We start from the raw sequence: 24,271 nt of genomic DNA on the forward strand, positions 1-24,271 counted from the left end.
ACAACGAAACATCATATGAATCAGTGAATGTCATTGCGACTCTTTGACTCCACATCGAGGTTCAGCTTCTCACAGTGATAGCTACATTCCGTATTTTTGCATTTTGGATTATTCGTACGCTAACGATTATAAATTCAAGGACTTTTAATTTTGAATTTAAAAGGACATGATTTGTTGTAGATGCCAAGTTATATGAATAATTTATGTGTAGTAAAATACATCTCAAGAAGGACCCTTAAGCCAAATCAAAATAGAAGCCATCAAATATGTTTTTCTTAAAGTTACGTTTCGGGTAAGCTGACTTCGGGAGGCCATAACCTCTTTATAATTTGAGAATTTGGGAAAACTCTCAACATGAAAGTTGTAGATAATTGAAATATCTTTCCAACCATAGGTCGTGGGACGAAATGTGATATCGGAGTAATAAGATATAGACGTTTTAAGTCTGACAGGCCAAACTAAATAGTGAATTCGGCCCAACCCAATTTTAATTCGGGTCAGGCCCAATACCCACGAAATTAATCAAAATTCTATGTCTTCCTTCATAGTTTAGACCAAGAAATATCTGGAAATTTCCAGAGAGAGTAAGATAAGGGAAAGCTAGAGAGAAACACCAACATCCACCACAATTAAAGCCCCGAATCTCAAAGCTCTTGAAGAGAAAATTGTTGTACGTCGCGTTGGCTTCAATTTGAGCTAGAAATCAGCCAATAAGGAGAAGATTTTATGTGGTGCTGCAAATTTAAGGTAATATTAAAGTCTCCTTTTCATTGTTAATAAGTTTAGTTAGAGTTTTAACGGATTAGAACGGAGAAAATAGTGTTATAAACTAGTTTGGTGATTTGTTGAGAGTTATGGGTTAAAGGGTTGATTTAGGTAGATTAAATAGATGGAATTATCTTAGTGATGATGTATAATAATGTTTGATATTGTTTTGATGTTGTTGATGAGTTGTTGTTCTTGAATTTGGAGGAAAAAGGTGTATGAAGATTGTGAATGTTCAAACCCGTTTTTGGAATTGAGTAGCTGGTAGTAATTCTGGAATATCTCATTGTGTAGACCTTCGATTTTAGATATTAAACATGTTTTAGAAAGCTAATACACGTACCTACAACTCTTATGTTTATGTCTTAGTCTATATCTTCTGTTATGATTTCGAAAACTGAGCATGAACCTTAAGACAAATTCTGTCCAGATTCTGGATTGAAAATTCCTTCATGTATAGCTGTTCGTATTTTGATGATATCTCTTTGTAGAAAATGAATTTTGAGTTGATTTCTTTTGCATTGGAAACTTAAGACAGAGATCTAAATGTTTCATGAAGGTTATAAAGTCCAGTTTTGCCGTTTTCATTTTCAAATTTTAGATACAACGTGAGGTACTTGACTTTCCGAATTTACTGCTTTGGTAACATGAATAATAAATCTTATTTTGTGTCAATATTTTGGATTGTTGATGTTGGTTGATGATTATATGGCTGGTTTGAAAGTGGGAAAAGTGAGTGGTATAGGGGAGGTACTGTCCAATTTTTTTTAGAAATAACCTACTAACGATAGACTACGTTTTATTCTTGTCCATAGCTTAATCATAGTGCTTAACGTTTTAATATAGGTTGAGACAATATTGGACAACATATACGTATAAACGCTAAAGGTATGTAAAGTTAACATTTTCTTCTTTTGGCATGATCCATATGAAACGAACGAATGACGTATGCTTAAATTCCAAAGAAACTCTTATTCGTAGATATACTCGGATGGCTACCGTTCTTGATTTTCAAAATTTATATTGTTATGTCTTGACTCATGTGTATAATTCCAGCCATCCTAGTTGGTATAACTCATGTTGTGGTATAATTCATATTTTAGTATAATCCATAATTAGTGTGATTTATAATGACTATTGTCTTGGTTTTCAAATGATGGTCTGTTTTGCTTATTCTATTAAGTCTCCGATAATGATTAAATTTCACAAGGTTGCTAATGATATCTTATTCGTGCATGCTGTTATGGTATTATTCACCGAGTCCTACGATAGGCCGGGTATGTTATCATGTATGGATTCCACTACATTATTCACCGAGTCCCTTACTAGAGGGCCGGGTACGTGATATGATAATATGATATTATAATGATATGACGATATGATTATGGCACCGAGTCCCATAATGGGCCGGGTACGGTATCAGTGTACACTACTCTATTCACCGAGTTCCTTGCTAGAGGGCCGGGTATGGTATATATATACATATGACGATATATTGATATAATTGTGATACCGAGTCCCATAACGGGCCAGGTACGATATATGATGATGATATGCATGTCTTTATTTTATAACACAGGTACAGTGATTTATTGATTATGACACTTGACTCCTGAATCTTTATTTCAGATGTGATCTCCTTTACGATATTTTATGCTTTATATACTCGGTACATATTTCGTACTGACCCCCTTCTTCGGCGGGCTGCGTTTCGTGCCTGCAGGTACAGATACTTATTTTGGAGAGCCGCCACCTTAGGATTCTACTCAACGGGTTGAAGTGCTCCATTGTCTCGGAGCCTAAACTTTTGGTACTAATCCTTATAATGTATATATTTGTGTATTTTGGGGGTACGGCGGGGCCCTGTCTCGTCATATGCTATTGTTAATCCTCTTAGAGGTCTGTAGACACATGAGTGGGTTGTATGTAGATATTGTCTGATGTACTAGTATGGCATATGTTTTTGGACATTTACATTCGGAGTGAAAGCCTTGTCGGCTTACGTATTATGTTATCTTATTTTTGACAATTAAGACTCCCCAAGAAATAGCTAATTTTGGTATATATATAAGTGACAGTTTGAGATAACATGCTACCCATATAAATTCTATATCGTGTTTAATTGTCGATTGACAAAAGATAATATGTGTGTATACGAGTGTCCAATTCGAACACTAGTCACGGCCTACGGGGCTAGGTCGTGACAAAAGTGGTATCAGAGCAATTCATCCTCGAAATGTCTACAGACCGTGTCTAGTAGAGTCTTGTTTATCGGTGTGTTGTGCACCACATCTATAAACAGGAGGCTACAGGACATTTAGGATGTTATCATTTCTTTTACTTTAAATCGTGCGATAGAGCTGTATTATCAGGATAATTTCCCCCTAACATACTATTATATTTACAGCGATGCCTCCAAGAAAAGCGACAGCTGCCCAAAAGGGAAAGTCAGTAGTAGGAGAGACTAGTCGGACCCCGAGGATTACTAGGGCCCGTGCCCAGTCTATGCCTGAGGTTGTGCTCCAGTCGGCGAGCTCTACTACACCGCCATATGAGGAGAGAGAAGCAGCAACTAACACTATGGATCGGGGGGTTGCTTCACCGCCAGCTCCAGAGGCTCCAGTACCTGAGCCTCCAGCTCTTCAGCCAGGGGCAGAGGACAGGGCTATGAGAGATGCAGTTCAGTTGCTGACCAGAATAGCGACAGGGCAGGCTCGCAGGCATGGGTTAGGGGTTGACTATGCTGATAGACATGATAGTTTAAGGGCTCGTGATTTCTTGACTTGTAATCCTCCAGAGTTCTATGGGTCAAGGCCCGGGGATGACCCGCAGGAGTTTATCCGACAAGTGCAGCGTACGTTGAGGATAATTAAGGCTTCTGAGACAGAGTCTATTGAGTTAGCTTCCTATCGGCTGCGTGATGTAGCTGTTAATTGGTATGAGTCATGGGAGTTATCTAGGGGCGAGGGTGCTCCTCCAGCGGTGTGGGGTGAATTTGTGGAGGCCTTCCTTGGCCACTTTCTACCTCCAGAGATGAGACGAGCCAGAGTAGACAGGTTTTTACAATTGAGGCAGAATGGCAGGAGCATCAGAGATTATAGCCTTGAGTTTGACTCATTGGCGAGACATGCGCCAGCTATTGTAGCTGACATGGCTGATAGAGTGCATCGGTATGTGATGGGGCTGGATCGTTATTTGATTGATAGCTGTATGGCAATGGCTTCTCAGCCAGGTATGGACATTGCTCGGGTACAGGCATATGCACAGGGGGTAGAAGATCGGCACAGAGGGCGTCAGCCCGATAGAGATCATGATAGAGGCCAGCGTAAAAGAGCTAGATCAGCTAGTTATTCTGGGGAATTTCAAGGCGGGCAGCCTCAGCAGTACAGTAGATATCCTTCTCAGCCAGCCCGGAGTGCACCCCCACAATTCAAAGGTAGTAGATTCGATAGCACAGGGTATTCAGGATCCGGTCAGAGCTCCAGGGTTTCAAGTTCACAGATAAACAGGGGTTCGCGTCAGTCGAGACCACATTTGCCTCGGTGTCCTCGTTGTGGTAGGTCACATTTTAGAGAATGTCGTTTTTCTACAGGTGCATGCTTTACTTGCGGCCGTCAAGGCCATATTATGAGGGAGTGTCCATTTAGGGGTAATTTAAGTGGTGCAGCTCAGCCTACTGGGTCAGTTGTTGGCTCATCTTCTTCTGTAGCTATGCGCCCTGTGGGGCAGGGTATTCAGATAACAGCAGGCCGTGGTAGAGGCCGTGGTGGATCTTTCAGTTCTAGCGGTCCTTCAAACCGCATATATGCCTTGGCTAGTAGACAAGACCAGGAGGCATCGCCAAATGTAGTTACATGTATATTATCGATTTTCTTGCAGGATGTATATGCATTGATAGATCCAGGTTCCACCTTATCATATATATCTCCCTTTGTTGCTAGTAGAATCGGAATAAAATCTGAATCAATAGAACCATTTGAGGTAGCTACACCGATAGGAGATTCTGTTATAGCCAACAAAGTATATAGAGATTGTTCGGTGATTATATATAGTCAACACACCAAGGCAGATTTGGTAGAGTTAGCTATGACAGAATTTGATGTTATTATGGGCATGGATTGGCTAGCTTCTTGTTATGCTAATGTTGATTGTAGAGAAAAAGTAGTTCGATTCCAATTCCCAGGAGAACCAGTCATAGAATGGATGGGCAATACAGCATCACCGAGGGGTAAGTTTATTTCATACCTCAAGGCAAGGAAAATGGTTAGAAAGGGTTATATTTATCATCTGGTTCGTGTCCATAACTTGGAAGCAGAGGAATCGACTCTTCAGTCAGTTCCGGTAGTTAACGAATTTACAGATGTATTCCCAGATGAACTTCCAGGTCTTCCTCCTGAGCGGGAGATAGATTTCAATATAGATATATTGCCAGATACCCAGCCTATATCTATTCCTCCCTACAGAATGGCACCCGCAGAACTGAAGGAGTTGAAGGAGCAACTGCGAGACCTATTAGAAAAAGGCTTCATTAGGCCCAGTATATCACCTTGGGGAGCACCGGTATTATTCGTAAGAAAGAAAGATGGGTCACTACGAATGTGTATTGATTATAGGCAGTTGAACAAGGTGACAATAAAGAATAGATATCCTCTCCCCAGGATTGATGATTTATTTGACCAATTGCAAGGTGCTAAGTGTTTTTCAAAAATAGACTTGCGGTCAGGCTATCACCAGGTACGGGTAAAGGAGGCAGATATTCCAAAGACTGCGTTTAGGACCCGATACGGGCATTATGAGTTTCGGGTGATGTCTTTTGGGCTGACCAATGCCCCAGCAGTGTTTATGGATCTTATGAACCGAGTGTTCAAGCCATTCCTAGACCTGTTCGTGATTGTATTTATTGATGATATTCTGGTCTACTCACGATCGGAAGGGGAGCACGTAGATCATTTGAGGAAGGTACTTGGGGTGCTCCAGCACCAGAAGTTGTATGCTAAATTTTCTAAATGTGAATTCTGGTTGACTTCAGTAGCATTCTTGGGGCACATTATTGGAGCTGATGGTATTCGAGTAGATACACAGAAAATCGAGGTCGTAAAGACTTGGCCTAGACCTACGACACCTACTGAGGTACGTAGTTTTCTTGGGCTAGCAGGATATTACAGGAGATTCGTTGAGAAATTTGCTTCAATTTCAGCACCTTTAACAAGGCTAACTCAAAAGGCCGTTAAGTTCTAGTGGACCGATGCCTGTGAACAAAGCTTTCAGTTGCTGAAAGACAAGTTGACTACGGCCCCAGTTCTAACCCTTCCTGAAGGACCAGATGGCTATGTTATTTATTGTGATGCTTCTGGTGTTGGGTTAGGATGTGTATTGATGCAACATGGTAGAGTCATAGCTTATGCCTCCCGACAGTTAAGGAAACACGAAAGAAATTATCCAACTCATGATCTGGAATTAGCAGCAGTAATTCATGCTTTGAAACTATGGAGGCATTATTTATATGGTGTACATATTGATATCTATACGGACCACAAAAGTCTCCAATACATCTTTAAGCAGAAGGACCTGAATTTGCGACAGAGAAGGTGGCTAGAGTTGCTGAAAGATTATGATGTTAATATTCTATACCACCCAGGGAAAGCAAATGTTGTAGCAGATGCACTTAGCCGTAAATCCATGGGTAGCCTGGCAGATGTACAACCAGAACGAGAAAAGATAATCCGTGATATTTGCCAGTTAGCTAACCTTGGAGTCCGTTTGGCTGATTCTAGTGATGGTAGAGTTTTTATTCGAGGAGTTGCTGAATCCTCTATCATAGAAGCGGTAAAGCAACGCCAGTATGAAGACCCTATTCTGGCACAGTACCGAGATGAAACCCTTCAAAAGGAAAGGACCCCATTCGAGGTCACACCTGATGGAGTGCTAAGATATAGAGGCAGATTATGCGTACCTGAGATTATAGGGCTACGACAACAGGTTTTGGGAGAGGCACACTATGCCCGGTATTCTGTGCATCCAGGGTCGACAAAGATGTATCATGACCTTAGATGTTTATACTGGTGGAATGGCATGAAGAAGGATATAGCAAAGTTTGTAGCCCAGTGCCCAAACTGCCAACAAGTTAAAATTGAGCATCAGAAGCCTGGTGGACTATTACAAGAGATAGAAATCCCGACTTGGAAGTGGGAAGCAATTAATATGGATTTTATTACAGGCTTACCTCGCACTCCACGGAAGTATGATTCCATATGGGTGATTGTAGATAGGCTGACAAAATCAGCCCACTTTCTTCCGGTTAGAACTACATATTCAGCGGAGGACTATGCAAGGTTATATATCAAAGAGATAGTAAGACTTCATGGGATTCCCATATCTATTATCTCAGACAGAGGGGCTCAGTTTACAGCTAGCTTCTGGAGATCATTTCAGAAGGGATTGGGAACACAAATAAATCTTAGTACAGCATTTCACCCTCAGACTGATGGGCAGGCTGAACGCACTATTCAGACGCTAGAAGATATGTTACGGGCCTGTATTATTGACTTTAGAGGTAGTTGGGATGACCATCTGCCACTTATTGAGTTTGCCTATAATAACAGCTACCATTCTAGCATTCAGATGGCACCGTATGAGGCTTTATATGGCAGGAAGTGTAAGTCACCTATTGGCTGGTTTGATATTGGTGAGGCTAAGTTAATCAGACCCGATATGATTCAACAAGCTGTTGATAAAGTGAAGCTTATTCGGGAAAGGTTATTAGCAGCCCAGAGTCGACAGAAATCATATGCAGACAATCGACGTCGACCCTTAGAGTTTCAGGTTAGTGATTGGGTGTTTTTGAAGGTGTCACCCATGAAGGGGGTAATGAGATTCGGTAAGAAAGGAAAGCTTAGCCCGCGCTACATTGGCCCTTATCAGGTTACTCGTAGAATAGGCAAGGTTGCATACGAGTTGGACCTACCATCTGATTTGGAAGCAGTGCACCCTGTTTTTCACGTGTCGATGCTTCGCAAATGCATTGGTGATCCTTCTAAAGTATTCCCCATGGATGATATCCAGGTGACGGAGGAGCTTTCTTACGAGGAAAACCCTATAGCTATACTTGATCGCCAAGTCAGAAGGTTACGTACTAAGGATGTGGCTTCCGTCAAAGTATTGTGGTGAAATAACAATAGAGAAGAGATGACCTGGGAAGCCGAGGAAGAGATGAAGGATAAGTATCCTCACTTGTTTTCTACGCCTACAGGTAATCTAAACCTCTCGATTAATTATATTGATTGACATATGAAACTATTTGTTGTTGCAAAAAAAAAGACTATTCCCCCAAATTTCTTATAAGACTTTATGAGGCGGGTTTAACATTCGAGGACGAATGTTCTAAAGGGGGGAAGAATGTTACATTCCGTATTTTTGCATTTTGGATTATTCGTACGCTAACGATTATAAATTCAAGGACTTTTAATTTTGAATTTAAAAGGACATGATTTGTTGTAGATGCCAAGTTATATGAATAATTTATGTGTAGTAAAATACATCTCAAGAAGGACCCTTAAGCCAAATCAAAATAGAAGCCATCAAATATGTTTTTCTTAAAGTTACGTTTCGGGTAAGCTGACTTTGGGAGGCCATAACCTCTTTATAATTTGAGAATTTGGGAAACCTCTCAACATGAAAGTTGTAGATAATTGAAATATCTTTCCAACCATAGGTCGTGGGACGAAATGTGATATCGGAGTAATAAGATATAGACGTTTTAAGTCTGACAGGCCAAACTAAATAGTGAATTCGGCCCAACCCAATTTTAATTCGGGTCAGGCCCAATACCCACGAAATTAATCAAAATTCTATGTCTTCCTTCATAGTTTAGACCAAGAAATATCTGGAAATTTCCAGAGAGAGTAAGATAAGGGAAAGCTAGAGAGAAACACCAACATCCACCACAATTAAAGCCCCGAATCTCAAAGCTCTTGAAGAGAAAATTGTTGTACGTCGCGTTGGCTTCAATTTGAGCTAGAAATCAGCCAATAAGGAGAAGCTTTTATGTGGTGCTGCAAATTTAAGGTAATATTAAAGTCTCCTTTTCATTGTTAATAAGTTTAGTTAGAGTTTTAACGGATTAGAACGGAGAAAATAGTGTTATAAACTAGTTTGGTGATTTGTTGAGAGTTATGGGTTAAAGGGTTGATTTAGGTAGATTAAATAGATGGAATTATCTTAGTGATGATGTATAATAATGTTTGATATTGTTTTGATGTTGTTGATGAGTTGTTGTTCTTGAATTTGGAGGAAAAAGGTGTATGAAGATTGTGAATGTTCAAACCCGTTTTTGGAATTGAGTAGCTGGTAGTAATTCTGGAATATCTCATTGTGTAGACCTTCGATTTTAGATATTAAACATGTTTTGGAAAGCTAATACACGTACCTACAACTCTTATGTTTATGTCTTAGTCTATATCTGCTGTTATGATGTCGAAAACTGAGCATGAACCTTAAGACAAATTCTGTCCAGATTCTGGATTGAAAATTCCTTCATGTATAGCTGTTCGTATTTTGATGATATCTCTTTGTAGAAAATGAATTTTGAGTTGATTTCTTTTGCATTGGAAACTTAATACAGAGATCTAAATGTTTCATGAAGGTTATAAAGTCCAGTTTTGCCGTTTTCATTTTCAAATTTTAGATACAACGTGAGTTACTTGACTTTCCGAATTTACTGCTTTGGTAACATGAATAATAAATCTTATTTTGTGTCAATATTTTGGATTGTTGATGTTGGTTGATGATTATATGGCTGGTTTGAAAGTGGGAAAAGTGAGTGGTATAGGGGAGGTGCTGTCCAATTTTTTTTAGAAATAACCTACTAACGATAGACTACGTTTTATTCTTGTCCATAGCTTAATCATAGTGCTTAACGTTTTAATATAGGTTGAGACAATATTGGACAACATATACGTATAAACGCTAAAGGTATGTAAAGTTAACATTTTCTTCTTTTGGCATGATCCATATGAAACGAACGAATGACGTATGCTTAAATTCCAAAGAAACTCTTATTCGTAGATATACTCGGATGGCTACCGTTCTTGATTTTCAAAATTTATATTGTTATGTCTTGACTCATGTGTATAATTCCAGCCATCCTAGTTGGTATAACTCATGTTGTGGTATAATTCATATTTTAGTATAATCCATAATTAGTGTGATTTATAATGACTATTGTCTTGGTTTTCAAATGATGGTCTGTTTTGCTTATTCTATTAAGTCTCCGATAATGATTAAATTTCACAAGGTTGCTAATGATATCTTATTCGTGCATGCTGTTATGGTATTATTCACCGAGTCCTACGATAGGCCGGGTATGTTATCATGTATGGATTCCACTACATTATTCACCGAGTCCCTTACTAGAGGGCCGGGTACGTGATATGATAATATGATATTATAATGATATGACGATATGATTATGGCACCGAGTCCCATAATGGGCCGGGTACGGTATCAGTGTACACTACTCTATTCACCGAGTTCCTTGCTAGAGGGCCGGGTATGGTATATATATACATATGACGATATATTGATATAATTGTGATACCGAGTCCCATAACGGGCCAGGTACGATATATGATGATGATATGCATGTCTTTATTTTATAACACAGGTACAGTGATTTATTGATTATGACACTTGACTCCTGAATCTTTATTTCAGATGTGATCTCCTTTACGATATTTTATGCTTTATATACTCGGTACATATTTCGTACTGACCCCCTTCTTCGGCGGGCTGCGTTTCGTGCCCGCAGGTACAGATACTTATTTTGGAGAGCCGCCACCTTAGGATTCTACTCAACGGGTTGAAGTGCTCCATTGTCTCGGAGCCTAAACTTTTGGTACTAATCCTTATAATGTATATATTTGTGTATTTTGGGGGTACGGCGGGGCCCTGTCTCGTCATATGCTATTGTTAATCCTCTTAGAGGTCTGTAGACACATGAGTGGGTTGTATGTAGATATTATCTGATGTACTAGTATGGCATATGTTTTTGGACATTTACATTCGGAGTGAAAGCCTTGTCGGCTTACGTATTATGTTATCTTATTTTTGACAATTAAGACTCCCCAAGAAATAGCTAATTTTGGTATATATATAAGTAACAGTTTGAGACAACGTGCTACCCATATAAATTCTATATCGTGTTTAATTGTCGATTGACAAAAGATAATATGTGTGTATACGAGTGTCCAATTCGGACACTAGTCACGGCCTACGGGGCTAGGTCGTGACAGCTGTGCCGTCCTGCTCTGATACCATGAAGAAAAGCATGAGCTGTACAAATTGAAGAAAGAAAGAAGAAGAAGATGAAGATGAAGATGAAGGAGAAGAGAGAAGGCAGAGAACTGAAGAGTAAAGTGAGAGAGGCAAAGATATTTTTATTTTTCAGCTACATCTTCCAATTACAATTAGTGTATATATATACACACTATATTATACTTGTTAACTGAAATTAGTTACACTAACAGATTTAACAACTTGTTAGTTCTACTAACTAATTTTTGGTAGAATGACACTTCTACCCTCCAACTATTTAACTTCTCACAATAGTGTGCAACATGCACAATGCATGATAGAGACTAAATTCTAAGATTTTTGAAAACCCCTTGAAATTTCCTCAAAATTTAGGTTCTTGATCCATATCATAAGGCAAACAAAGTACAGTAACTCTGAAACTCAAAACCCTACTGAATATTCAAAATCAAGTTCTTCTATCCAACAATGATGTTTGTCTCAAATCACCTCCAAATGACCTAAAATTTTAGATCTAGACTCAATAACACTAAAGAATATAATTTAGTGTAAAAAATAATAAACAAAAAATTATTGAAATTAATATTTCATTTTTTAATTAAGCCCAATACTAGATTTGTGCGAACAAATTTTATTCATATTTGATAACAAGTGATACAATATAGAACTAAGAATTGAAACACTAAACTAAGAACAAGAAATAAAATAAAAAATTGATAACCACTTAATCTTGACTCCTAGTGGATGGTCTTGATGTAACTTGGCTCGCATCAACGTTGGTCTGACAAGAACTGTGGATGGAGCCACCCGTAGAACCACTGATGCTATACCACCAGAAGGAGCCAACAGAGAAGTCGTTTGCCCCTCAGAGATGGTCCCACCAGGTACCATCGATCGAGCAATGGGTTGAAGGTCATTTGATGTAGAACCCTCTCCATCAACATTGGGATTGTAAGGGTTCATGTCAGTACGAATACCATTTCACTTCAACAATTCAAACATCCTATTCTTGATTTTCTTTACCCTATTTTCCTTTTATTAGCTAAAGAAGAGGAGAAATGTGTTTTTTGGGATGAGGATCAAATGGCTTTATTGATGTTGTGTGTTCTTTCCCTAAATTGAGTCCTATTTATAGGAAAAATTTAGATTATGTAAATTTTTGAATAGTTTAAATTGAGAATTCTTAGTTGTCAATACCAACTATTTTGGCATGAAACTATATGAGGGTGTATTAGATACCAAATAGATATTTATTATTTTTTAAATATACCAAATAGATATTTATCATTTGACCTTAGGTTGACCAATTTTATTGGGTCAAACATGTCTAATTAGGAGAATAATTTAGTATGATTTAAATTTGGTAAAGTAGTATCCAAAAAAATATGGTCATAGATAATAACAAATATGTTTGCTAGTTCATTTAAGTCGTCAAGAACAATACATTTTTTTGCATATTTTATTTTATGTATGTACGAAATTAATAATTAAAACAAACGAACATTTGAAATTTTGGCAAAATTTTTGGAAATATCAATTTCGATAATATTTAAATATGCATAAGAAAAATCAATTAATGGCTATGCTTTCAAATTTTTTAAATATTTATTGAATATTAAATGGTGATATTTGTTTGATTATAGCTTTTCCACTGCTTATAGAAGAACATTATTATATTCTCTTATTTTAAAAGAAATCATATTTAGTAGAAATATTATGCTCCTTTCAAATATATTAAATACAAAATCCTTCATAAATTTCTTATTACTGTCTGATACTTAGTAACCTGTTACTCGACTCTCATTGATATGTTTTCTAAATTAATTTTAAGATAAATCAACTTGAAATAAATATACAAAACACTGGTAAAAACTATGTTTTTAGAAATAGTGGAGAAAGAAAAAGAAAATTTTATTCATTTTAAGAAAAATATTCAAGAAGAAGAGAATTTGTTGCATATTGTCTTGTTAACTTTTTATTAAATCAAATTTTACATTTAACTTTTTTGAGATTTCCTCTATTTATGATAGCTAAGTTAAATTTTAGACATCTTGAGATCATATTTGCATTTATCCGATCCTTTCTAGCTAATTCTAAATTTATAACGAGAGAAGAAAAACGAACGATAAATTCATTAAGATTATGTTATATATTTTAGTTTTAGCGGTTAAAAAGTCACAATATAAGCATAATTAGTGAATTTTCTTTCTCGGAATCAATTTTTAGTGTAAGTCATTCAAGTTACACTATCGAGAAAAGAAAAGGTCTTGAATTTTAAGTAAAGATATTTAATTCACACAATTTTATTCCATTATTGTCTTCCTTCCCTTATTAACTCAATAATAAAGTCTAAAGTAGATGTTCAAATGAAAGAACGAATATCTAAAATTTAAATCTCATGCATATTATTATTTCTGCGAGTTAAATTTAGTGGCCAAAAAGGTCACGATTTAAACATATAGTTGAATCTTAATTCTTCCATTATTCATTCTATAACTATAAGAAAGTCTATGTCGTATTATAACCTTGTGAATCGCGCTTAACAACTAAAAGATCATAATTTAAACCTAGTTGAATATGTTGACTTATTTTATTAACCAAGTATTTATGGTATACCATATATTCTTTGCAAGTTTACATGCTTAACGATCTAAAGGTCACAATCTAAACTTAGCTTCCGTCTTTTTTTAGCATCCCTACTAGTATTAGAATTCGCCCCATACACAATCCTTATTAAAAATGAATTAATCATAGCAAATTATTTTTTGTGTATTTGAGAACAACAACAACAATAACAATAAACATCGGGTTGTAACGATCTGAACCATCCTTATTTATAAGGAAAAATATTTTTGGAAATTAAGTTGACCTAGGCCTGTACCATCCTGTTATAGCGGAAATAACCCCACCACAGTGGCACGGGCACAGTTATATGGGACCCGCCATAGCAGAATTTTGGGGGACCGAACTAAAGGATGTGAATTCTTATTTTCTTTTTCTTCCTTTAAGTGCCAAAATAAATGAGGGTCACCCTAGAAACCCTCAAAAAGCTGCTCTAGGCTTGGAGAGAAGAGAGGAAGGAAATTCTAGCACAAAGAAGGCTACAACCCAAAGATTTCAGGCTTGTCTCCATCATTTCTCCTTCCGGAAGTCAGGGATCATGCTATAATCCTTCTACAACTATTTGGTGCCCAGATAGGCTAGGTTTTCTTAATTGACTGATTGTAAACTTATTTTTAATGCATTTTATATCGTAGATTAATGGGAGATTTCATGTTTAGGCCTTCAGGCACGGAGTTTGGATGGATAAATAATTGTTATTATTTTTAGGGCAGAAATATATGATGTGGGTCATGATTTTCTTGACTAGTGGTAGTAGTCGAGTCTTTAAATGTTAATCTTGATAATTCCAGTTGAGAGGGTTGCTGACTCTTGTGAGATTAATTATCGAAAGTTTGCTGGGTTATAATAAGATCGTGAGACTCTTGGGTTATGGGCTATTGGTATATATAGAAGGATGTGTTTATATAAATAATTATGTGTGTTCATGCTGACTACTCCATGTGAAATACTTGAGTTATGCATATCATGAAATAAAGGGTGAGTGTGAGTGACTTTATGTTTATAAATCTCATGCAATGAACTTATTTGATTACCTACGGCGGTAGGTGATGGTTTATTTTCCATTTGATCTATATGTACCTAATAATTGCATCATTAATATTGCATGCACGTATTTGAGTAGGGAAAAAAAGAATGAACCTAGAGAAATGTGACCAAATTACATGCAATGAATTTATAACTTGGTTGTGCAAGTGTGTGTACTATTCATTGTGATTGTGATTATTGAATCAAGTGCCACGCCGATACATATTGAAATGGGTACCACGCTAATACATATTATAACGGATGTCACTCCGACACACTAATTATTGGAATGAGTGTCACCCCGGCACATTAACAGTTTGGGTATAGGTTCCATCAAAGGACCACATTTGACTGTTGCATCAATATCAGAATTGTTAACTTGTATATATGTTGTATTACTGGACTGTGCAAGTGTTTGTGCTATTAATTATAATTGTGATTGTGATTGTTGGATCGGGTACCATGTCGGTACATATTGAAATAAGTGTCACAGTGACACACTAATTATTGGAACAAGTACCACACTGGTACATATTGGAACGGGTGTCACGCTAACACACTAACTATTAGAATGGATGTCACGCAGACACACTAATAAGTCGGGTGTGGGTTCCTTGATAGAACCAATTGATTGTTGTAATTGTGATTAATCATGCCTATTATGTAAACTGATTTAGTTTCCTTGAAAGAACCAATTGATTATTGTAACTATGATTAATCATCCCCATTATATAAATTGATTTTAAGTTAAGGACTAGAAAAATAAATGATGTTATATTCGTGAGGTAATTGTGTATCATCCTTTTGACTACTCTATTGTGGTTGTTTGCTGTATTTCATATAAACAGGTAAAGGTTGCATTTGATAAAGTGGATATTATTTGATTATGTTGTTATACAAGAATTTGGGTGACTTAGAGTCTGATTATGTTATGATCCTATTATTTTTGTGATAATAGGGGTCTATGGGATAATTGACGAGATTCTAACTCGATATGAGCCACTATAGCGGGATAAATGTCTCTATGGTGAGGCTACTTTATCGGGTTAGGGGCCGCTACAACGAGCCAATGCGGAGACAGTAATATGAAGCCCCAAATTATTTTTATTATTTTATTCTTGCAATTGATTTACCGAATAGTCAAGGGACAGTATGTTGGCGTGAAAGTTTAAGAAAAAGTGGTAGACGGATTAGACAGAGTTAGTGGTAGCCAGTATTTTGAAAACTCATTTATGTGATAGAAGGTCTAGGCTATGATCGGATAAGTGCTAGACTTGAACTTGACTTGAAAGGTTAAGGGGGATGATAAGAGTTAGTGCATAAAAATTTGGTAGTGTGTTCTCCTATTGTATGCTTTCTTTTTGTTGATTACTTTATATTATGTGGTGGGACTCAGGTTGACCGATGGTGCATACAAGTACGTGTTGTTTGTACTGATACTAGTCTTGCTAGGCCACTTGGCATAGTCTGATTGCAGGGTCAGTGATGTTTTATAGATAAAGACGATGATGATCTCTGACATCTTCTACTTTTTCTTCCTTATGGTGGAAGTTGTGTCTTATTTTATTTTATAAAATGTACTCTTATAAACCCTTGTACCCGTTTAGACTTAAATTCCTTAGAGGTGTAGTATATTTTTTTGATTGACTTTAGAATTTTAAATTAATATATGATGACTTCATAAGTCTTTTAGGTTGTTATCTGATAATTCATTAATCTTTCGCATGTTATAACTATTTGGAGATCAAGAGTTCTCCAACATAGATGTTAAAGTAGGTGCCCACACAATCCGATGGGTTGGGTCATGAAAAATTGATGTCAGAGCCCAAGTTATCAGTCTCTTAGTACAAAAGCAAATATGGAATGTACTTTTGCAGATTTGTGTGTTGACATCCACATCTAATCTTCGAGAAGCTATAAAGCATTCTAGAAAGTTGTTCTATTTCTTCTCTCTTTTCATGCAGTCTATTGCTTTTGGTCTAGATTGAATGTAATTGGTATCTTAAGATTTTAATTGGTATCTCAATGAAGTAAATCGGATGTCGTTGTCGCAGCTGAAGAAACACAAGTAAGGAAAATTAGAACCAAGAAGGTTCCAATTGGTATCTGTCCTTAGAGACTATAAAAATTCATAGATGATCGGCTAATGGTCATCCATGAAGAGAATTAAGTTAATAATTTTGACTTGCTTGTGTGATGTAGCCATGAATTATGATTATGTGTATAGTGTTTCCTGAATAACTGCCAACGTGTGAAGTGTATTTGCCTGAATGACATGATGTGATTATATGCATAGTGTTGTCTAAATAACTACCAATGTGTGAAGTATACTTTCCTGAATGTTTGAAATTATGTGAGATATGATTGGTTAGGTTTCTGTGAACTTGTTGTCAGAAAAAGAGTCATAACTTGGTTATGTGCAATGGTCTAGTGATAAACTACAATGTGACTTATTAGATCGAATGTACTTATTCGATCTAATAGAATGATTTTGCCGTATCCAGACTAATACCAATCCAAGCCATTTCATGAATAAAATGTGACCAATTAACCAACCAACAAAACCACTTGTTACAAATAAGATCTTGTTGTTGCATCGAAAGAGATAAATGTTGACTAATCTGGCTAACATTGAACTTGGTAAAATGAAATGGTTGAATATCTCTGACGTGTTATATGATATACTTGTGTAAGAGAATACAACTCTTAATTATGCATGGACTTTCCGTTAATAAAGATGTTAAGGAAAAAAATATTTTTTAAATGTAGAAAAACTCTAAATTCTGGACAGTCGGGATTGGTCGAGAACCATGTGAGAAAAGAGCTATTGTTGCATCATAGCGAAATTTGTTGTTATGAAAGATTTCCTTAACGTGTTTCATAACTGATTTTAAATAATGTGATGCTGAGTTCTTGTTTATGCGTTTCTTGGTGGTGCATTCTCTTATTGCATGCTTTCTTCTTGTTGATTACTTTATATTATGTGGTGGGACTCGAGTTGACCAATGGTGCTTATCAGTATGTGTTGTTTGTACTAATACTACTCTTGATATGCCACTTGGCATAGTTTGATTGTTAGGTCAGTGATGTTTCATAGGTGAAGACGATGATTATCTCCGACAGCTTCTACTTTTCCTTCCTTATGGTGGGAGTTGTGTCTTATTTTATTTTATAAAATGTACTCTTAAAAGCTCTTGTAGCCATTTAGACCTGTAGTATGTTTTCTTGTAATTGACTTTAGAATTTTAAATTAATATATGGTGACTTCATAACTTTTTTAGGTTATTATCTTATAATTCATTAATCTTCTGAATGATATAACCGTTTGGGGATCAAGATTTTTTCTGCATAAGTGTTAAAGTAGGTGTGCACATGGTCCGATGGGTTGGGCCATGAGAAGGGTGCCCCAAAAGCAAAGCATGTGGAGGAAAGAGTGTACACAAATTTTGCCCCTACCTCGAAGAGGTAAAAAAGTTATTTCTAAAAGACCCTCAGACTACTAGAGCACATCAATTCCAAATGTTTCAAAAAATTACAACGACCATTTTACTACTGTATATAATATACAAAATATATTTAATAATGTCCTAACTTATTATTTTTTACGTTATTGCTATATCTTAGACATGATTAAAAGGGTAAACCTTAAAATATTCAACTCGATGAAATCTGATTAACAGATATATATTAAGTATTATAATTTTCTTAGTAAGAGTAGTGTGTGTGTATATATAGTGGCACTCGTTTTGGCCTTGGTTCCTCGAGGTTCTTCTGCTCGCTTAATTCAGATGGGGATGAATTTTGAACTCACCCACCCTCCGCGTTGCGAGCCTTTTGTCCTTGCTTTGAGCTCGGCTCGCCGAGGTCTTTCCATTTTAGCATCATACTTAGTTGATTTCGTGGTATTTTCACATATATTGCACAAAACACCTTTAATAAGATCCAAAACAAGTTAACGAGTAAAAGTAAAGAGTATTAATCTTAATTATCCTCAAAGCAAACTATAAACAGGGGAAAACATAGCTAAAAAGAGTGTAAATTCACTTAATATTAGCGACCTTTTCCGGCACGCACATAAACCTCTATTCAATTCACCTTAGAGATCAAAAGTATGTTAAAAAGAGATATACTAAAATATCACTAATAGTCCTATATGTGTTCTATGACGATAGTTATTGTTACACCCCAGAAGCTCTAAGGTCCGAGAAAGTTTAGAAAAATATAAGTGGTGAATTTTTGGGATTTACGAGCAACATCTACGGACTGAAGATGGAACCATGGGGTCGTAGATGAGTCTCGTAGACCAACTTTAGAAACTGAGATTTAAGCCTGAATTTTATGAGTCCGTTCTATGGGACGTAAAACCATTTACAGATAATAGGTTGAGCTCATAAACAAAGTCTTGAAACTTCGAATTTTCCTGAGTCTTACGAACCATGTTTATGGCCCATACTTGGAACTATGAATCGTAAATAGGGCTCGTAGATGAAGGTTAAGAAATTCGAATTTTACTTTGATTTCTACTGACATGTATCTACCGTCCATAAATGAAACTACGAACCGTAGATGGCCTCATAGAACCTACGGAACTCTGTTTTCAGTCAGGGTTCTTTTGGTCTTTTTCATTCTTTTAATCTCTATACGATGTCCTTTTGGCCTATCCTAAGTGGGATTAAGGAGAAATTAATTAACCAAACCCACTTATTCAAGTCTAACACCCAGAAAATCAGATTCTTCTCATTTAAGGTTCATCTTAAGAAAGAACTAGGGTTCTTCATCTTCAAGCCTCTATTCAAGAATTCAAGCTAGTGTCTTCATTCCAGTTATGGGTAATTTCATCAATGGGTATTCGTTCACACACGAAGTCCCAAAGAAAATTTTTCTTTACAGTCCAAATTTTCTATAGTAGTTAGGATTTTATGTAAAGCATGATTCTTCATTGTTCTCTCAAGCTTTCTCATGAATAGTTTAAATTATGTGTTTATATGTATTAAATCAATATTGTTTATAATGATTTTATGAACCCTCGATGTATAAATAAATACATGTCTCGGGTTATCAGTTTTCATAATTTAAGATAATTTCAAATAAAATGTCTCTTAGATATTATCAGTTTTTATCAAAATTTACGAGTTATTCAGTTGTTATCAGTTTATCAGTATAATTCAATATTTTATCGAATTGCTTTATCAGTTAATCAGCGTATTTCCGTTGGGAGTTTTTCTTAGCATCGAGTAGACCTATGGATGAAAGTTTACCCATTAGTTGAGGACTGAGACCTTTAGTAACAATTTCTAAGTCCCAAAACTACATGTCATCGTAGGATTATAAGGATCACCTTACAAATCAGGATTGACTTCCTAGTCTTTTATAGACATTAGCTTAATGGTACCACTTTAGTTCAGATCAGCCTTTATACCCTGGCAATATATTTTTTTTTCCTTTTGAGTGGGATTATACATCAAATTTTATGTAGCTCACATAGTTATATGTCTTAGCTTACATGGTTATATGTCGGTTTATAGTATCTCTCACAGTTTAGTCTCAAATGTTGCATGAACTTGTAGTCAGTTATTGTAACACCCCGGATTTTTTTCGCCAAAACTCAAGCCATTCTTCATGTGCGTGTAGGATTGAACTAGGAGACTCCTAGTTGTATATATGAGTTAGGATCAATTTCTAAGTATTTGAAGTGTATTAGATGTGATTTAGGGTCATAAGGTGTCACGACCCAAAAACTGAGGTCATGATGGCACACATCTCAAAACCCAATCTGATGTGTAACCCTAAAAATAAAATTCATACAAGACTCCCAAAGGGGAAAGTGATTCCACGATTTAAATAAAAAGAAAAAAAACAATGAAGAAATTATCCCAAAACCTGGTGTCATAAGTATAAAGAGCATCTAATACAAGGTTCGAATCTGAAGATACAACATAAGTCTCTGAATGATACAAAAGACTGAAAAATAAAGATAGACTAGTGACGATCCGAATTCTGAGACCTCACCACTAATCTGAGAATTACACAATCCGCTAGAATATTAACTGCCACGTGGGGTACCCCGACTAGTATCTGCATCAAAAAGGGACACAGAAGTAGGGGTGAGTACAATTCACATGTACTCAGTAGGTTTTAGCTGACTGAGTATAAGGAATTAATCAAACCTATGAAATAAACTAAGGAACGCTTCCACCTGCATATAGAAAAGTCTCACTTCGGCATCGGTGCCGCCAGTTTATATATATAGTGGCACGAATAAAGTATAATAACAACTCATAACCACAATTAATCAAATAATTCAAGCAGCACAAATGTCAATGCAATGCAATGCAATATGATGATGCAATGATGTGGTGGTACGGTGGAATCAAGACTGTCACACAGCCTGTCGTATACACCTGCCGAGCTGTGCTACCAAGCAGGACCCATGGGGGTCTCGCAGACCATATACCTCAATCATAATATCTCATTATCCTTGCCACCTCCTCGTGGTCAAGGGATCACAATGCATCCACTACCCTGCCGGAAAACTACCTCGGTCAGGAACTCAAGATACAAAGGTTGGGATCACAATGCATCCACTACCCTACCGGAAAACTGCCTCGGTCAGGGACTCAAGATACAAAGGTTTAAAGGTGTTTCATTTTCTTTCTCAAAAAGAATTTCCATATTTCTCAACTTTCCATGTTTCATGATGTGATGAATGAGGATGAATGCATCAAAACACATATGCATGGAAGTAATAATCAACTCACATGTGGTATAATGTTCAAAGTTCTCAAAACTTAACCTACACATGATATTCACCCTCAATAAATAGTAACGGGAAGAACACACTTTCATTTAAATATTCACCCCTTTCTCAACAATATTTCAATACTCAAGTATGCTCAAAACCCCCAACTCAATCTCTCAGGCGGCATCACAAGTCAAATAATATACTCAAGCCTCTCTCTTAGGCAAATCATAATTCACATGCTCTCAAAGCAAATAAGATAACAAATAAGGCCCCCACACGGGCTATGTAATACAAATAAACCCCGTCACGGCAACACATTAATAAATAAGCCTCCACACGGATATCATAATATATATAACATTCTCAACTCATACTACAACCCCATCCCAAAGTCTATAACATATGAATGATTAATTACCCCATCTCAATCTCAAAGAAAGATAGCCAAACCTACCTCAATTGCTGAAACCGCACTCGAATACCTCCACCGGACAAGTAACTCTCGAATTCAGCGCTCGGAATGACAACCCACTATCAACAATGAAACATACACATCACAAGGAGTCCAATGACACCCATATTGATAGGTTTTGGAACCGGGGGTAAAATGGTCCAAAAATTAACTATTTTTGAAAAGGGTCAAATCTGTAAATTTATTGAACAATCCCATTCTATTGGTAATAAGGAACTCATGGTTGAAAAACCCATAAAAATAGAGCTCAAAATGAGTTGGAAATCACAATTTTCCTTAAATTCGGATTAGGGAAGAAACAAGGATTTTTGGGGTTTGAAACTAAAATTTAAGAGTTAAAATCGTCAAAAACTTAATGAAAAAGGAAGGTTTTAGGTCAAAAATCACTTACCCAACACTTTGCCTCGAAAATCTCTTCTCAAATCACCTCAAGGAGTTCAAGAACTCAAACAAATGTTGAAAAATATTGAAATGAGAAGAAAGGGGCATTTTCTGCCCAAAAAGTTACTGTTCACGCGTGTTACTGTTCACGCGTGTTACTGTTCACGCGTGTTTTGTACAAATTTACGAAAATCACCCTCAAGGTCATTACAATATCCACCACTAAAAAGGATGTTCGTCCTCGAACATAAGATAAAATAAAGTACCTGGGGTCTCAAAAAGCTGAGGGTATCGAGCCTGCATATCAGACTCTAACTCCCAAGTCGCCTCCTCAGCAGGCCGATGCTGCCACTGCACCTTGACCAAAGCGACCTCCTTGGTCCTGAGTCTACGAAGCCGCCTATCTAGAATAACTGTCGGCTCCTCCTCATAAGTCAAATCCGGACTCAACTCTACCGCATCATAAGAAATCACATGAGACTCATCCGGTATGTACTTGCGAAGCATGGAAACATGAAACACCGGATGGACAGCTGACAATTTAGGGGGTAAGGCCAACTTATACGCCACTCCACCTACTCTCCTCAGGATTTCAAACGGGCCAACAAACCTTGGGCTAAGCTTGCCCTTCTTTCCGAACCTCATCACACCCTTCATGGGCGATATTTTAAGCCACACGCAATCACCCACCATGAACTCTAAGGGACGAACCCTCCTATCAGCATAACTCTTCTGACGACTCTGAGCTGTCAATAGTCGACCCTGAATCAAACGTACCCGCTCCACAGCATCCCTAAGTAAGTCAATATCCAATGCATCAACCGCAACAGAATCAAACCATCCAATGGGTGATCGACACCTACGACCATACAATGCCTCAAATGGTGCCATTTGAATGCTGGAGTGATAACTGTTATTATAGGCAAACTCTGCTAAGGGCAAGTGTTGGTCTCATCGGGCACCAAAATTAATCACACAGGCCTTAAGCATATCCTCCAACACCTGAATAGTCCATTCAGACTGACCATCGGTTTGGGGATGAAATGCTGAACTCATCTCTAGTCGCGTACCCAAACCACGCTGTAATGCCTTCCAAAAGTGAGAGGTGAACACTGAACCCCGATCCGATACAATAGAGATAGGCACCCCATGCAGCCTAACAATCTCACGAAGATAGATCCTAGCTAACTGATCCGCATTGTAGCTAGTCTTCACCGGAAGGAAATGGGATGATTTGGTCAATCGATCCACAATCACCCAGACAGAGTCATACTTACCCAATGCCATGGGTAATCCAGACACGAAGTCCATAGTGATACGCTCCCATTTCCACTCAGGAATGGGCATCCTTTGCATAGGACCACCCGGTTTCTGATGCTCATACATCACTTGTTGGCAATTTAGACACTTAGCCACAAAATCAATAATGTCTCTCTTCATGCCACACCACCAATAATGTTGTTTCAAGTCATGAAACATCTTTGCCACTCCCGGGTGAATCGAATACTTGGAACAATGAGCCTCCTCTAATATCATACGTACCCATTCACTAACCTTGGGCACACAAATGCGACCATTAATCCTCAAAACTCCTTCCTGATCAAGAGAGGTTGATTTTGCTTCACCACTCAACACTTTGTCTCGAATGGCCCTCAACTTTTCATCTTCAAACTGGTGTGTACGAATCTGGTCCATCAAAGTAGACCTAGCCTCCACAAATGCCAAAATACCATGATGTGTAGAAGTATCCAGTCGGACCAACTGTCTAGCCAATGACTGAACCTCCAACGCCAAAGGCCTCTCTACAGCCTTAAGAAAGGCCAAACTACCCATGCTAGATGCTTTGCGACTCAGGGCATCCGCTACCACATTAGCTTTGCCCGGATGATAAAGTATGGTAATGTCATAGTCTTTCAATAACTCTAACTACCTACGCTGCCGCATGTTCAGATTCG

General features: G+C 37.3%; 2 long non-coding RNA genes across 3 annotated transcripts; both read left to right on the forward strand.

Moving 5' to 3' along the window:
• Positions 1-216: 216 nt before the first annotated feature.
• On the forward strand, positions 217-2,853 carry LOC129884909 (uncharacterized). Of its 2 annotated transcripts, XR_008766001.1 has the most exons (3): positions 217-747; positions 1,612-1,653; positions 2,489-2,853. It is a non-coding gene; the product is annotated as an uncharacterized LOC129884909 (long non-coding RNA). The 2 variants fall into 2 exon arrangements; XR_008766002.1 differs by lacking the exon at positions 1,612-1,653.
• A 5,636-nt stretch (positions 2,854-8,489) lies between these two features.
• Positions 8,490-10,874, forward strand: LOC129884910 (uncharacterized). The gene is made up of 3 exons (XR_008766003.1): positions 8,490-8,829; positions 9,694-9,735; positions 10,571-10,874. It is a non-coding gene; the product is annotated as an uncharacterized LOC129884910 (long non-coding RNA).
• The last annotated feature ends 13,397 nt before the right edge of the window (positions 10,875-24,271 follow it).

The sequence above is a fragment of the Solanum dulcamara genome, chromosome 4 (genome assembly GCF_947179165.1).
Source record: "Solanum dulcamara chromosome 4, daSolDulc1.2, whole genome shotgun sequence".
In the NCBI taxonomy this organism is placed as follows: Eukaryota; Viridiplantae; Streptophyta; class Magnoliopsida; order Solanales; family Solanaceae; genus Solanum; species Solanum dulcamara.